Genomic DNA, 17,035 nt, shown 5'->3' on the forward strand with positions numbered 1-17,035 from the left:
GCCTAGATCCTGTTTTTCAAGTTTGATGCATGTCAGTGGAATGGCATCTACAGCCTGCTGGAGTTTTTGGAGAGTCAAAATTTGAGAGCTAGTGGGTGAGAAATTGCGATCTCTTGCTGATTATTCACCTCCTCCAACCTATATTTTTAATGCACCCACTCTTAATTCTGATCTTCCCTACAAGCAGTTTTCTAAAACTCAAGAAGCCAAGTGCTGTCTTATCAGCTTTCTCAGTCTTCCTCAAGCTCAAGGAAGTAATGAACTTGGGAACCCCCTTACCCTACTTAACTGAAAACCCAATTTTGCAAATAAGTTGACAGGAAAAAAAGACGTGTCTAGGCATTAAAAAAAAAAAAGTGCAACATATAAAAGAAGATAACACAGACTCCCTGGTTCAAAGCCCAGCTCCATTCCTTACTGGCCTTGGGTACTTACTCTGTTCTCCATTTCCTCTTCTGTGAAATGAGAATAATGATTATAACACATAGATGTTATGAGGGCTCCATGAGTTACTACATGTAAAGCCCTTAAGAACTGTCTGTCACATGCAACTACATGGAGCATGACAGATTTTGCCACACCATACTAGATTACCACAACTGCCTATCTAGTCTTCTGCCTTTAATCCCTCCTTGCACCTAACTTTTCCTCCCATGTTTAATATTTCTCAATCACCAGTAACACCCTTTTCTCCCACCTTAAAGAATGTATTGCCTATTGCACAAACTCTAAGCTTCTTGGCTTACATTTAAGACACTTCTCATCAGTTCCTTCCAACTCTATCCAACCACATTACCCAATAGCTTTAGAACAGGGATTTTTCCCTGGCACTACAGACATTCTGAACTGAATAATTCCTTGTTGTGGGAAATGTCCTGTACATGGCAGGATGTTTAGCACCATCCTTCCCTGTCCTCTTTCCACTAGATGGTAGTAGCAACATTTCCATTCTGACAACCAAATATGTCTCCAGATATTGCCAAATGTCCACTGGGGAGAAAAGTCTCTCCCAGTTGAAAACCACTGCTCTACGAAGACACCTTCTCTTACTGTGCTTTCCTTGCCATTTCTCAAATATGCCTGGACTAATCTCACTTTGCTTCTTTTACTCAAAGTACATTAATTTTTTTCTTATGGTAAGATATATGTTAAACTTACCATTTTAAGTGTATAGTTCAGTGGCATTAAGTATATTCACATTGCTGTGAAACCATCACCATCAGCCATCTTCATAACTTTTTTCGTCTTCCCAAACTGAAACTCTGTATTCATTAAACAGTAACTCCCCATTCTCTCCTCCTCCAACCCCTGACAACAACCATTCTACTTCCGACTCTGAATTTGACTACTCTACCTCATAGAATTGGAATCATGGAATCTTTGTCTTTTTATGTCTGGCTTATTTCCATTAGCATAATGTCCTCAGGTTCAATCATGTTGTATAGCACGTGTCAGAATTTCCTTCCTTTTTGAGGCTGAATATCATTCCACTGTTTGTATATACCACATGTTGTTTATTCACTCATCCATAGATGGACATTGGATTGTTTCTACCTTTTGGCTATTGTGAATAATTCTGCTATGAACATGGTTGTACAGATGTCTGTTCAAGTTAATTGTTTTGATTTATTTGGGATATATACTCCAAAATGGAATTTCTGGAACATATGGTAATTCTGTGTTTAATGTTTTGAAGCATGATACTATTTTCCATAATTCCAAATGCCTACACCATTTAAATTTCCACCAGCTATATATGTGGGTTCAATTTCTCCATATCTATTCCTTACCAACATTTGCTGTTTTCTGGGTTTTTTATGATAGACATCCTGATGGTATCTCATTTTGATTTTTTTCTTGCATTTTCTTAATGATAAATAATGTTGGGCATCTTCCTCTGTGCTCACTGATCATGTATATATTCTCTTTGGAGAAATGTCTGTTCAAGTCCCTTTCCCATTTTTTTAATGGGGCTTTTTGTTTTTGTTGTTTTTGTCGAGTTGTAGGAATCCTTTATATATTCTGGATATTAATTCCTTATCATATACATGATTTATAAATATTTTGTCCCATTCCATGGTCTGCTTTTTCACTCTGTTGGTAGTGCTCTTTGATGTACTGAAATTCAAAGAATCTTGAATTTTAGTGCCATAAAATCTTTGAAAGAGGTGTCTCAAAATAAACATAAATCTTCAACATGTAATTTAGTACTAGCACATAAAATGCATATTCATTTTCTATTGTTGCTGTAACACATTCCCATAAATTTAGGGGCTTAAAACAATATACCTCTATCATCTTATACTTCTATAGATCAGAGTTCTGAAGCGGATCTTACAGGGCTAAAATCAAGATGTCAGCAAGACTGCATCCCTTCTGAAGGACCTAGAGGAGAGTATGTTTCCTTGCTTTTTCTAACCGCTAGAGTCCAGCCATATTCCTTATCTCATTGTCCCTTCTTCTTCCATTTTCAAAGCTAGAAACATTGTTATTGCCCTCTGACCTTTCTTTCATAGCTATGTTTCCCTCTGACCCTCATTTCAGACAGGAAAGTTCTTTTAAGGATTCATTTAATTAGGTTGGGCCCACTCAGATAATCCAGGATAATCTCCCCCCCCAAACAAGGTCCTTAATCCCAATCACATCTGCAAAATTCCTTTTGCCATGAAAGTTAACACATTCACAGCTTCCAAAGATTAGAGATCTTTGGAGTCCTATCATTCTGCCCTTTACAAAGAGAAAAAAAAGAAAGTGAAACATAAGTAAACCTGAAATTGGTATTATTATATGACTTCTGAGCACATTTTCTCCCTCTTATCTTAGCCAAGCAGAATAATAAGTCTTCATCCTCTGGACTTTTGGATGCTAACTGAATTTCTATAGATTCTTACGACCATCTGCTTTACTGACCAAGATATTTCATGAATTCACACTCTCTTTTCTGGTTTAGAATAATCAATATTAGAAACAGATGGGGTGAAATTTTTCAAAGTTTTATCATAACTTTAGCAAAGTAAGAAAAATCAAGCAAATTGAAATGCTACCTCCATGTTAAGTATTAGTATGTGTATGTATGTATATTAAGTATACATATTAGTAAGTGTGCTAATTATTTATATACTTCTTTAAGTAATTGGTATTCAGCCAAAAGTGGGCAATGGGATTCTATCCTAAGTATTAGTGTCCTGGAGATACCTATCACTAGATAATGGAGGCAGGGTCATCATATTTAATCACGTGGTTAGTTTTCAGCACAAGGGACCTCAAATCCATCTTGTATTCCATCCCCAATCCATGCCCCCAAACTATGGTCATCTAGAAGAAGGAGCATTTTTTTCAAATATTACAAAGATGCCATATGAACTAATGGTAGCCTTACCTGGAGGGTAATCAGAAGGAGGGAGGTGCACATTTGACAGCTCCTTACTGGGTCAAAGTAATGCTAGGACACTGAAAGAAGTTACACTTACACTATCCAAAGTATTCTAGTTCATAGGATGCCTGGGTGGCTCAATTGGTTAAGCATCTGCCTTCAGCTAGGATCCTGGGGTCCTGGGATGGAACCCCACATTGAACTCTGCTCAATGGGGAACCTGCTTCTCCCTCTCCCTCTGCCTCTTCCCTTTGCTCATGCACTCTCTCTTTCTCAAATAAATAAATCTTTTTAAAAAAGAAAGTATTCTAGTTCACTGCTGGAAGAGCATAAAGCAAACAATAGATACATACAGCACATACCCTTGCCAGGGTACCCTTACACATATAGCACATACAGCTTAGTATGACATACGGCTGAAATATTCTGTACAGAGAGAATGTGGCCAGGGCAAAGTCAAGCTCTGACACACTCTCCATACTTAGACATCAATTTATCATGGCCTCCACCCTAGCTTCTATCCACATCCACCTATTCTATATCCATTTTCATCCAGCTCTACCACTCTAACTCAGCGGTCCCCTTTCTAATTATTATACACAGAGCATTAGATACAACTGCTTTCAGACAGAGATATAAAAATATCAACTTATATCTAAAATACCTCCCCAGAGTGACAAGAAGCTCTACCATAGTAAACTCTACTTAAATTGAATCAATTATTTTTCTTATTTTATTTAATATCAAAATATTTTTTACTAATCTCAACATTAGCTAGTTTGGAACTGCACACTAGCATCAAGTCTGGAGACATGGATTAATAAAAGATCTTATTGATATTGTAATACATAATAAAATAATGTTATTATATTTTCAGACATTATGGCCACACTATAGACAAGCAGAGAAGTGAGAGGAGGGTGCACAGAAACAAGTCAGAGAGAGAAAGATGCATTAGAAATCACCCAGTATAACCTCTTTGCAAAGATAAAATTCATCATCAAAAGAAAGCTGCAAGATGCTCTTTGTTAAGAGCCCACAATTTGCTTGTTCCCATGCAAGAATGCACTATTCAAACACTGACAAACAATATCTAAGAATCCCTAGTACAGATAATAATACAGCATTGGCTTGTCATTCATTTTAAGGATTTTTTATTGTAAAATAGGAAAGATCTGATAGAAATGATTATGGTTCTGTAGAAATGTATATTATAGTAAAATCACACACATTTCTATAGATCCATACACTGAATGTTTCTTTTAGAAATCAAATACAAATAAATATTGGTGGAAAGAAATGTATTAAAATTCATTTTCAAAATCTTTCTCTCTCTTCTTTTTTTGTATACATCTTAAAAAAAAGGAAATAAAATCCTTTACAGAGGCAATGAAATGAGAGCTTATCCTACAACTCCAGGATTTTGACTAAGAGTACGCTCTACTCGATATTAAGTGGGCAAATAAACATGTAGATCAAAGCCTGCCCACAGCCTTGGGATTTCTAGACTCCTGCCCAGCCTCTCTCCATTCATGTCATTGTGTCTCTAAGCACACTAAATTTCTCACTGTTCCCTGAATTTTCTGACTTCCATCCCTTTGGACAGACTCCTCCCATTATCTGGAACCTCTTTGCCTCCTTATCTATGTGACAAACTCCTATTCATCAACAAGGCCCAGCTGAAAATGCCATCTCTTATTAGTTTCCCTGGCCTCTCTTATTCCATTCCCCCTATTGTGACTGCAGAATTACTAACATTTGTGTTTCCAAAGCATTAAATTACATGTGTGTCTATGATAACACTGCATAATGCATTATTACTTGTGTATGTGTATGCATATATGTGTCCAGCACAATCACTGGATTTGTTCATCATTTTTCCAGTACTCAGAGACTAGCATATTACATGGCATAGCCTGATGAGTAGAATTGAATAGAGGAAATACATAAAAGATGAACTTTCTTTTCCCTGAGATGATATCCGTTCCAGAGAATATAGAAATATCTTTACAAGACCAATAATGAGCTTAATGGCACTTAATATCAATTATGTTCAATCTTCAATTTTAGAAATAGCTTTCAATGTAGGGTTTTTTTTTACCAATGGCAGTTAAACAAAGATATTAAAGGAAATTTTATTGCAGCAATTGCTCAAGTTGAAACAGGTTTGAGAACAAATCCAATTTAAATACATACCATTTACTTCTATTTACCTATAAGATGTTTAAAATTGAACACGTTGGGGCAGAATTATAAAAGTCTTCATCTTCAGTTGTGAATTGTGAGGATGCTTTTCAAACATTGTACTGTGGTTGGTTACTCAGAAATTCAAATTAGGTCAGATTATTCCACCACCATACATCACTAACTATAATGTTCATTCAAATGAACCTACCCTCTATGGAAAGCTCTTGTTCCAAAGGATTGGCTGTAGACTTCCCCAAGATGGCACAAATTAGGATAATTTCTCTAGATCATGTTCTGTATAATCCCATGCTCCCATGGTGATGGGCAGCAACAGAGGACATTCATTGGTTGATGAGAAAGGCTGTACCTCCTTCATCTGAGTTTTTGTTTAAAGGTCTGAGGCTGCCAGAGATCTTTAAACTGATAATTCCCAATTAGTGAAGTTTGGGGAAAACTAGCATTCCCATAATATTTTGATGAGCTTGGGTAGTATAAAGTAATAAAACTGGTCTGGTCTGGAGGAGCAGTCCTAGAATTTGTATCAAGAACTTTTTCAATCTTTGTGCTTTTTCTATTTTGCCCCTAAAACTCTCCCATAAAGATCTGAATGATGATGTTTCTAGTTGATTTCTGAGTCTTTGCTGTGGTAATGCTTAAACTTCTTTGTGCTAGTCTCTCTCCAAAGAATAAGTTCATCCTCTATTTACCCAAAGGATCTTGAAGCAAGGCCTGTTATTTATGCTGGCACTGCAGCTTTTCCTCTGGAGTTAGCTTTTCTCTCACTTGAATGGTTATGTGAGAATATTCAGTCATTATTTGAATATCTTGATCATATTTTTTTCTTTCACTTTTAGAATAATGTATTTTGCATTGTATCATGTGTAACTTTAAACTTAAAACCAGGTTTGATTTCAGAGTAAACCAAATTAAGTTGTTCAGCTGATAGCATTGGGAGAAAAAGGGAAAAAGCAAAAGCACAGCATATCTGGGATGGGAGAAGGAGTGAAGAGTTCCTGAATATCTTATAGGTCCCACCTTATCCCTTCTTATACTCCTGGAACTTCCCTAAACACACTATGGAAAAACACTATCTGTAAGTTCTTTTATTTTTTTTTTTAATTTAAATTCAATTAGCCAACATATGTCTGTATTATGTATTACGTCTTACATTATGTCTGTAAGTTCTTAATGGAGAATTAAAATGACTTTTTTGGAGTTCTGTATATTTAAGTACCAAGAACTTCCATTCCAAAGCACTTCTTATATAGAGACCAAGAAAAATGCGTTAAGTACATAAGTGGACATATAGCATACAAGTACATACTGCTTGTATTTTTTCCATTATTTGAGTTCTTAAACAAAATACTGTTTTTCTTTATGTAGAGCTTCACTCTCCAGCAGTCTGGATCTTCTGGGATGTCCATTTCCCTTGTCAGGTCATGAGAGAAAGAGAATAGCAGAACAAAGACATATATGGTCAGAAGACTAGCATGGCTTCACCTTTATCACCATGTGACCATTACTAAGCATCCACCTCCTCTTGTGTTAATGAAACTAACAATATCCGTGTTACAGGGTTCATATTTGCATTTGATTGAATTAAATCACATAGAAAGTAAATAGAAGTGCATTTTTGCTGTCCACAGTGATCATGTAAAATCCACAGGATTTTACAGCAGTAAAAAGGATGCAAGAACATCTTTAACAACTATTGTTTTAACCGCCACAAACTGATTCTGTATCTTTTAAGAGACAATAGGCCTAGCATTATCCCTCTTCTTATTTCCTGGGGAGAATGTCATTCTCAGGAATGACAAGGCTACTTCAGGACCCCTAACTCTGTGAACCAAATATACCTCCCAAGATTCCAGAAGTCAAATTATGAATTTACATTAGTCACCCAAATATCCCATCATCATTAGGACAGTTGTCCACTTTCAAATCTCTCCTTCTTCTCCCACACATATAAACTCAGGTGAGCTTACCTATCTTTTATCTCATCTCTTCAGAGTACCCTATGTTGCTTAAATTAATACAGAATCCATCTATTTTTTTTTAAGCTAAACAAGTCTTTTTTTTAAATTTAATTTAATTTTTTCAGTATTCCAGGATTCAGTGTTTATGCACAACACCCAGTACTCCATGCAATACGTGCCCTCCTTAATACCTACCACCAGGCTCACCTATTCCCCCACCCCTCCCCTCTAAAACCCTGTTTGTTTCTCAAAGTCCACAGTCTCTAATGCTCCATTTCCCCCTCCAATTTATCCCAATTCACTTTTCCTTTCCTCTCTTAATGTCTTTTTTTTAAAAATGGTTCACTTCACATTTAACTGTTGTCCTTTTGCTATTTTCACCTTCAAATCAATCTTTCTCATCATCACTTCACTTACCTCCTCAAACCTTTAATTTCCTCTTACTTTAATTCTAATTCTAATGCCCTGAATCTCTTGACATTACTCCAACTATCCAAAAGTATTTTCCACTGTTCTTGTGGGTTCCTGCCATTCAGGTCACTACCCCCCAATATGGAAGACTCCTTGGATGACCTCTCTGCTTCTGTCCACTTCCTAAAATCATACCCTCTCTCAAGGACTACACCTCAGGCCCTGAAATCTTCCTGCTACTCTAGTCCTGCTAGACCTTTCCTCCTCAAACTTTCTATAGCTCCTGGAAATGATAACACATAGTTTAGTTCTTAATTAACCACTGTCTTGTCTTTAACTTTTGTTTTACTGTCTCATTTCTGCCTTATCTCTCTAGCTACACTATAAACTCTGAGATAAGAGTAATACATGTCTGTGTCTCTTACCTACCTAACATGTGATAGGAAATGTTGACAGCCTGTGTGACTTGCTGTGCCTCAGCACTTTATGGTAAAAGTCATCATAACTATATAATAGAGGAAATTTCAGGCCAATAGGGAACGCTTAAGAGAAGGACAACTTGGCCCTCAGCAACCTCCATGCAGGCTATAGCCTCTTCTTTCCAAATAGAGGTCAGTCATTACACAAAGTGACATTGCTATGGCTATCACTAGTAATTAACTAACTCATCCTTACACAAAGTGACATTGCTATGGCTATCACTATTAATTAATTAACTCAGTGCTATAGCTATATCTCACTGGAAGTTTCCTGGAAGAGGTGAGATTTGTTTGACTGCTTTATAATAATGTCTCAGCTATCTAGAAAACATGAGTAACAAATGAGACTCCATAGTTTCATTTCCAAGTGAGCAAAAATTTACTCTTAAATTTGAAGCATTACATCTTTTACGTTTTAACCTTTTTTTTTTTTACGTTTTTTTTACGTTTTAACCTTTAATGGAAATTTGTGATACAACCTAAAATGTTTTCTTAAAAAGGCTAACATGGACTTGATTTAACACTAACAGAGCAGTATCTCTCAAATTTTTCTATAAAATGTCTACCAGTAGAAGAGAGTAAACATCTGTCACTAAGAGAATAGACATGTAATGTCCTATTTTTATCTTAAGTTACTATCTAAATTTTGCTTTTCATAATATATCCTTGTTTAAGAATGAAGTTAATTATTTAAATTAATGGTTCCTGTCACTAGTACATAGATTTGACAGTGTTTGTTTTATTAATGACCTCTTTTTGAAAGGATTGTTAAATGTTTGTTAAATTTGGTTAATGTTAAAACACTCTTCCTTTATGAAATAATATTGATAAATAGCCTTAACAGATCAAAAAAAAAAAAAAATAACGACAACAAAAACCTTGAGCCCCTCTCCTTTTATTATATTCAAAAGTCTGGACTTACTATTTTAATTTACCATAAAGTTAGAAAAAAAATGTTTCAGGGGCTCTTGGGTAACACAGTTGGGTGACCAACTCTCGGTTTTGGCTCAATTCACGATTTCAGGGTCTTGAGATTGAGCCCCATGTCAGGCTCCCCATTCAACATGAAGTCTACTTGGAATTTCTCTCTCCCTTTCTTTCTGCCCTTCCCTACTACACTCTGTCTCTCTCTCTCTAAGATAAATAAATCAATCTTAAAAAAAAAAAAAAAAAGTTCCCGAAAGATGTTGCACATGAGTCCCATGTTTCCTTTACCACTCAGCATACTACTCTATCCCCCCAAAGTACTCATTTTATGAACCTGAGTTTGGGAGCCAGCCTTGAAAGCAGTGAGGCTCTCAGGGCGTATGGAAGTAGGTGGGGTTTCTGATCCCTCACTGAAAATCCCAGACTGCTATACTTGTCGTGTTTCCCCACTTGCTATCAAGTCATAAGCTGTCTTTGTGTTTCCTTTCCTGTGCCTGATGTAACAGCCTTTGTCTCACTTTTACATTGCTTCTTATACACTGTCATGATTAGGATGCCAAATTATAAAGATTTTATATTGAATATAAAAATCAGGGGCGCCTGGGTGGCTCAGTGGGTTAAAGCCTCTGCCTTCTGCTCAGGTCATGATTCCAGGGTCCTGGGATCAAGCCCCACATCTGGCTCTCTGCTTAGCGGGGAGCCTGTTTCCCTTCCTCTCTCTCTGCCTGCCTCTCTGCCTACTTGTGATCTCTCTCTGTCCAATAAATAAATAAAATCTTTAAAAAAAAATCAGAATAAATATGCCTGAGTAAGTGTCTGAAGATTTCTCTAAATTAATAAATAAATGTTAGTGTCTGGACACTATATCTACTTTGGCCATTCAGAGATTCTTTTTCTCTCTTCTGGCTCTTGGCTGTATTACAGAAAAGTGAGAGTTCAGGCAGCTAAATTCTAACTAGATGAACTGTTAGAAAACTTAAATGATAGGGTAGACAATGAATATCCCACTTTAATTAAAATATAGTAATTTAGGGGCACCTGGGTGGCTCAGTCAGTTAAGACTTCAACTCTTAGTTTCCACTCAGTTCATGATCTCAGGGTAGTGAGATCTAGCCCTGTATTAGGCTCCATGCTCAGGGTGGAGCCTGCTTCAGATTCTTTCTTCCTTTCCCTCTCTTTCCTGCTCTGCTCCTCACCAATTGGTCACTCTTTCTCACTCCCTAAAATAAATAAATAAAATGTTTAAAAAGAAAAAATAGTACTTGATAGGAAAAGCTATGTTATTATCTGTTGCTGCATTTGTTTTAAAAACTCAGACCCAAAACTTATGCTTGCAACAATAAAAATTTATTCTCATGCTCATGGGTTCTCAGGTCACCCAGGATTCAGGTCATCTAAGCTGGGCTTGGCATGTGACTTTGCTTCCAGTTATGGGTCTGACTGGAATGAGTCTTTGCTGCAGGTTAGACTCAATTCTGTTCTACTGCATTCATTCTAGGATCCAGGCTGAAAAGGCAGCAGCTACTGGGGCAAGCTCTTTTGGTGATGCACAAGAGGGCAAGCCCATCTACATAAGCACATTTAAAGCCTTTCCTTATGGCATAACTGCTAACACCCCATTGGTCAAAACAGTTCACATGACAAAGTTCCAGCATCAAAGGGCAGGAAGATAATCCTCACCTACCATGAGTCACGGCAAATACCTCTACAGGAAGTGAACTGTTGTGGGAAAATCAATCTACAAAAGGCTGGATAACCTCTAACCATAGCCACTAATCACATTCAGCTTCCTGGAAAAAAGAAAAAACAAACCTTAAGGCAATTTCTGAAAGAGGAGAAAAGGTCCTTGTGAGATATAGAGTGAGAGATTTCAAATATGATTCATTGAATAAAGGACATCATGAAAGTAGTGGAAAATAGTTCTTCCTAATGTCGCAGTTGCATTAGGATGCATGTAAAACTGAGTTTGCTATAGGCTGGTTTTATAAGTGATAATTGATTGCAAATTATATTGACAGTTATTGAACATAATTATTCACCACAGGAACCATCCTTAATCAATTAATCAGGGCACAATTCAACTTCACTTCTTGCACGTGGCAACAACCAATCTTTCTTTCTTTCTTTCTTTTTTTTATTTGCGTTTTTTCTTTACCTACTTTGTTTGCTGTTGTTGAAACGTTTTAACAAATTAATTAGATGTTAATTCTTAGCAATAAATGAAACCCTTAAGGTGCTTAAATTGTAAACTCCACAAGAAAACCTGTTTATTCCCGAAGTTTTCCTCAGACTCTGAATAAATACAATCTCCTCCAGAGATTACACCCAAAGAATCGTTCCAAGACCCTCCTCACTGATACCAGCTAGGAGAGACATCTCCAAGGATTTACTGTTATTCAAATTTTAATGAAATGCTTTAAAAATGACATAGAAATGATGCTTTTTGAAATTTTAGCTGAACCAACTGGTAACTTATAAGACTTACACTCAAACTTCTGAACAAACTAAACAATATAGAAGCTTACAAGACAAAACTTAGTAAGAATAAAATCATACCATGTTCTCAGTGGTGGTGTATAACCAAAGCCACCTAATAGGTTGGGGGACAGAAAGCAAGACCCACTCATATGAAAATAATCTAGCTGTTTTGATTAACATCAAATAACAGAAATCAACACTGAAATGTAACTCCAGAAACATTGGTGAATACGTGGGCTGCAAGCATACCCAAAGAGTTCAAAATAAGAAAGGTAATAGTTCCCTTACTCTGTTTTGGCCAGACCCCAGAAAAAGTATTGTATTTATTACCAGTGTTAGTTTCCAGAGGAAGTTGAAATATGGGAATATATATACAGAAGATTGTGATTAGGGGAGAGCTGTGTTTCAACACCAGATCACATGAAAAATGATGGAAGGAGAAAAGATACATTGAGGAAAGGAAAAGGTAGGAGAGACAATAGAGTGGACTTTTAAGTATTATGGGAATGGCCTGAGGGAAAGGAACGAAGATGGATTTTGAGCAGCAACTACAAAAACCTGAAAAAATTAACTGACAAAAACTTCAGGAAGTGTCAGCTCCATAGAAATCTTAGATTTCCCCTTGCCAAACTTTCATCTCATGGAGGTGGTCCTTGGTCATGGTCAGTCTGTGACCTAAAGCGCATTCCAGCCCCCACAGTTCTAGGATTCTATACAGGAAGAACAGATGTGTCAAATTTGTTATTACACTGAATTTTTTAAGTTCTTTCTTCTATTGAAAAATCAAGTACATCTTTGCAAAATAAAAATAGAATTTTATTATAGCAGTACAAACATTTTATGCCATTCTTTATAGTTTCAAAACTATGAATATCCAATCAAACTTCATAATTGCTTTCATAAGTGCCTAATTAAACTATAAATATTATTAAATATATCTACGTACAATAAGAAATGGAAACATCTGGATGAAAAATGAGAAATTTAGACAAGCAGCTGGATATTTTACCTACACAATTGCTAGACACCATGATATTCAGAAGCATCAAATGGCTGATAGAATTTTGGCATGTCATCTGGATATTTGACTGTATCTTCTACTTTATTTCACATTGCTTCTTAGTTTCTCAGTTTCTCTACTTTTTAATGGGAATATTTTATGCACTCCTCCTACTAAATAACATTATCCAGTCACAGATTAAACACTGTTTCTCCTTTCCTATAAGCTGAACCTCTATTCTGACCTCTCCCTCTTCACTTTACCATTTTACTGGAATATCAGAAACTCAAGAAAAATCAAGTTAAGGGCTTTTGGAATGCACCTCCCCCTCCATCCTCTCCTTTCCAGCCTGTAATGACTATCAGAAAATTCCACGAGGGGCACCTAGGTGGCTCAGTCAGTTATGCTTCTGACTCTTGGTTTTGGCTCAGGGCATGATCTCCTGGGTTATGGAATCAAGTCCCATGTTGGGCTCTGTACTCAGCAGAGAATCTGCTTGAAGATTCTCTTCCTCTGTCCCTCCTCCCCCAAAGAAAGAAAGAAAGAAAGAGAAAGAAAGAAAGAAGAAAAGAAAAGAATGAATTCAATGAATCTGACCTCAGAACTCTCACTGTGAAACGTTCCTCAAACTGTCGTCTGCCACTCCAAGCCCCTATCATGTTTGTATCTTAGATGCCAGTGATCCCTTTCCAATTCAGTATCTTTCTCTGACCTGTTTCCAGGGCACCTAGTCCCTTGATTTGCCTACTAGCCCTGGACTTCACAGAGCTTATAGTGAAAATAATAATAATGAAAATACTAATTCCAACTTAATGAGCACCTACTATGTTCAAGCATTGCTTCAAGTGGTTTATATGAATTAATTCATTTAATATTCACAACAACCCTATTAAAACAGGTGCTGTAATTATCTTCATAGACATTGCACCCCAAACCCCAATACATATTCAGGTATTCTTACTGTGGAGCCTTAACAACTATGCCATACTGCCTATTTAGTCAGTCTACTCTAATTTCCAAACATTTCACCAAGTTTCAAGTGTTCTCAAACTCAAAAAAGATGGTTATAATAGATTCTCTCCATGTTTCAAACATGTGTACTTCATATCAGGAAGATGACATTTTGTTCTAATTAAGAAATTCAAACAACTGCCTTCCTAGTATAAAAAAAGCACTTGGCCTTTTCTTTTTCTCATTGTTCTCGGAACAATGTAAGAGCAGCAGGTAATCTTCTACCATTTAAATATTTTTTCTTGTTTTATAAAGGTTAATCCACATGAATGAAATATTTCATTCATTTAGTTAACAAATATTTACTAAACTATTATAGGCATTGATGATATAATAATGACTCAGTGAAAAATCTACACCCTCATGGAACTTACATTCTTTTAGGGAGACATGCTAAACAAGGTAAATATATAAATTATATGATACGTAAAATGATGGCAATGCTAATGAGAATATAAAGCAAAGAAGAAAGATTTGCAGTATCAGGGAGGGGGGGTTGAAATTTAGATACTGGTGTCCATCAAAAGCATCATGAATGCTTTTGCATTCATGCTTTTGCATCATATCTTTAACATAAAGACCTGTATGAGTGAGGGATCTAGCTGTGAAAATAAATAGGAGAGGAGGCAGGGGGCAATCTATGTTGGGAGTATGACTGGCATATTCCAGAAATACCAGGAAATCAGTGTGGCTGGAGGAGAGACTATGAGGAGGGAGTGGAAATGGAGGGTCTGGTGGGACAGAAACAGAAGATAAGGTCATACAGGTAGAGGATGTTAGGAGTGGGGAAATAGAGGTATTCAGATCATAAAGAACCTTACAGGCCATTATAAAAAATCTGGCTTTCATCTGAATGAGCTGGGAAGCAACTGGAGGGTTGTGAGCAGAGGAGTGACAAGATCAGACTAATGTTTGAACAGGATTATCTGGCTGCATACTGAGAATAGACTACAGTAGGGCAAGGGTAGAAGTGAAGAGGTCAGGTAGGAGATTATCACACTAATTCACGTGATACATGTAGTTGGCTTGGTCCCAAGGTAACAATAAGAGAGATACGAATTGATAGAATTCTGGATATATTTTGGAGGTAGAGCTGATAGAATTTACTGACAGATGTGGGGTATGAAAGAAAGAAGTCAAGAAGGACAATGAGATGTTTTGGTCTAAACAAATAGAAGAGAGTTGATTAAAAGCTCCTTGAAGAATCAGCCACACATATTCACTTAACACATAATGAATATAAATTTTAAAATACTGAAATAAATTGAAATTCCTCTGGAAAGTGTTAAGTATGTGTAAAGCAAAAATAGGATAATATGAAGGTGTGTTATTAAAATATAGGATGTGTCTCCATTTAAATATGACATTGATAGTCCCTAGTACCCAGTAAATAAAAAGAAAGGCTTAATTCTTTCCACAGTGATGTTCAGATAGCAGATACTGAACACAGCATAAAATATTTGCCAGAAAATCTGATAGTCAGATTTTGATATTTATTAAGGACTTTCCATATTGAGTTTAATTAAGGATTTGATTATGAATTCTACCTTGAAGGCATGATTACTACTTATCTCTTCACTCTTGGACCAAAGAGAATTACGGATGCTGAATATCTCTCTACTGCATCTATGAAATAGTCATTAGTTTGAAAGGCATCTCTTTTCTTAGTGTTGAAAATTGCCTGGAGAAATTTAACTCATTCAGCTTTTATAGTTATCTTATACGGAATCCTGGGTGTATTTTTAATATTATAACTGAGATGATAGATGAATCATCACAACTAATTTCCTGATAAATATACAATTGTCTTTTATTACCCTTTTATTATCACATATTAGGCTTTTATTCCTGTTAATACTGGAATAAGTATGATGAAATATGATAGGGAAATAATGAGTATAAAATTCACTACCCACTTTCATTATTTAATGTAACTGCTTCTTTTCCTAGCTTTCCCATTTCCAACATGTCAATGGAAAAACATCACCATGGAATAGAAGATTCTCTCTTTAAGGAACCCTGCTGTTATCTAAATACCTTGGGTATCAAAAAAAGCTGAAGGGTTATTGCAATCCATTTGAGCTCTTAAAAACTTTTGAAACCTGCTGTTAAGTGTATGAGGAATCATATAGCTATTCAACAAAAAGGAACTCCTGGGATATGGGTGGTGTCTCTTTCCTAAGGAATTGAGGGTCTAGAATATCATAAACTGGCAAATCACGGCAGCCCCACAGTCCCTCAAAAAGTAATGCTGTTCTGTCTTTTTCTAATTGAACACTCCTATCTTATCTCCTCTCTACTCCTTTACACCAAGGTCTGCTGTAATCCATTCTTAGCGTCAGAAATATTTAGAAACCCTAGTTTCCTTTGAAGATGGTAAGAATAGTTAAAGAAGCAATAATCACATTGTACAATCAAGCATCAGAAAGGGAAAACAAGCAAGGATGAATACCTCACCTTGCTCTCCCTTTAAAAATAATCCGGAGAAATTAACCCAAATGCTAGTGAATTATAAAAGCATCATGTAAAAACTAGTGACCAAGAAAACAATGATCAAAACTGAGTTAAATCCAGGCACTTAAGATGGATATGAATTTTTAAGCCCTGTACTTGGATGTGTAAAAATTATAACTTGATTAATTTTTTTCTAAAATACCTCACTTTAGGGGCGCCTGGGTGGCTCAGTGGGTTAAGCCGCTGCCTTCGGCTCAGGTCGTGATCTCAGGGTCCTGGGATCGAGTCCCGCATCGGGCTCTCTGCTCAGCAGGGAGCCTGCTTCCTCCTCTCTCTCTCTGCTTGCCTCTCTGCCTACTTGTAATCTCTCTGTCAAATAAATAAATAAAATCTTTAAAAAAAAAAAAAAATAAAAAATAAAATACCTCACTTTATGTTCAGATACACTACTCTACTCCAACGGTATGATAAAATGGGCTTGTACCAACTCAAAAAGCTGGATTATTTTCATTTCTTCCCAGGTTTGTACTAAATGACATCATGTCGGTAGTTTAAAATTGCCTCTGGTATAAATTTCCATTTATACCATGGAAATCATCTATTACAGATTTGGGGTTTATTTTGTTTTGTTTTGTTGCAGGAGAATCAGCTGTTAAACATTAACCATCATGCTACTGCTCTCCCCTACGACAGAAATGTAATCCTAAGCAATTATGGATAAACTTTCCCTTCCTCCTCT

This window comes from Mustela lutreola, chromosome 7, assembly GCF_030435805.1.
Source record: "Mustela lutreola isolate mMusLut2 chromosome 7, mMusLut2.pri, whole genome shotgun sequence".
Lineage (NCBI taxonomy): Eukaryota > Metazoa > Chordata > Mammalia > Carnivora > Mustelidae > Mustela > Mustela lutreola.